This window comes from Grammomys surdaster, unplaced genomic scaffold (genome assembly GCF_004785775.1).
Source record: "Grammomys surdaster isolate TR1022 unplaced genomic scaffold, NIH_TR_1.0 126176, whole genome shotgun sequence".
Taxonomy (NCBI): Eukaryota; Metazoa; Chordata; class Mammalia; order Rodentia; family Muridae; genus Grammomys; species Grammomys surdaster.
Genome location: NW_021620983.1, coordinates 3797097 through 3797306, shown reverse-complemented (window position 1 = coordinate 3797306; position 210 = coordinate 3797097).

The window sequence follows — 210 nt, the reverse complement described above, 5'->3', positions numbered from 1 at the left end:
TCTGACCTCTGGTGTGTGCCCTGGGACTGTTGTCGTGGGGTGTCTGACCCATCATCTCCACTGGCATTGTTAGCTCTCTTCCTCTGCTTGTTGCTCTGCTGTTGAGGTGTTCCAGAACCACCACCTATCACATGGCCCCAGGTTGTACTGAGGTCATCTAGCCCTGAATCCTGGTATGGAATTCAGTTTTGAGCACTTATATTGGTAGGT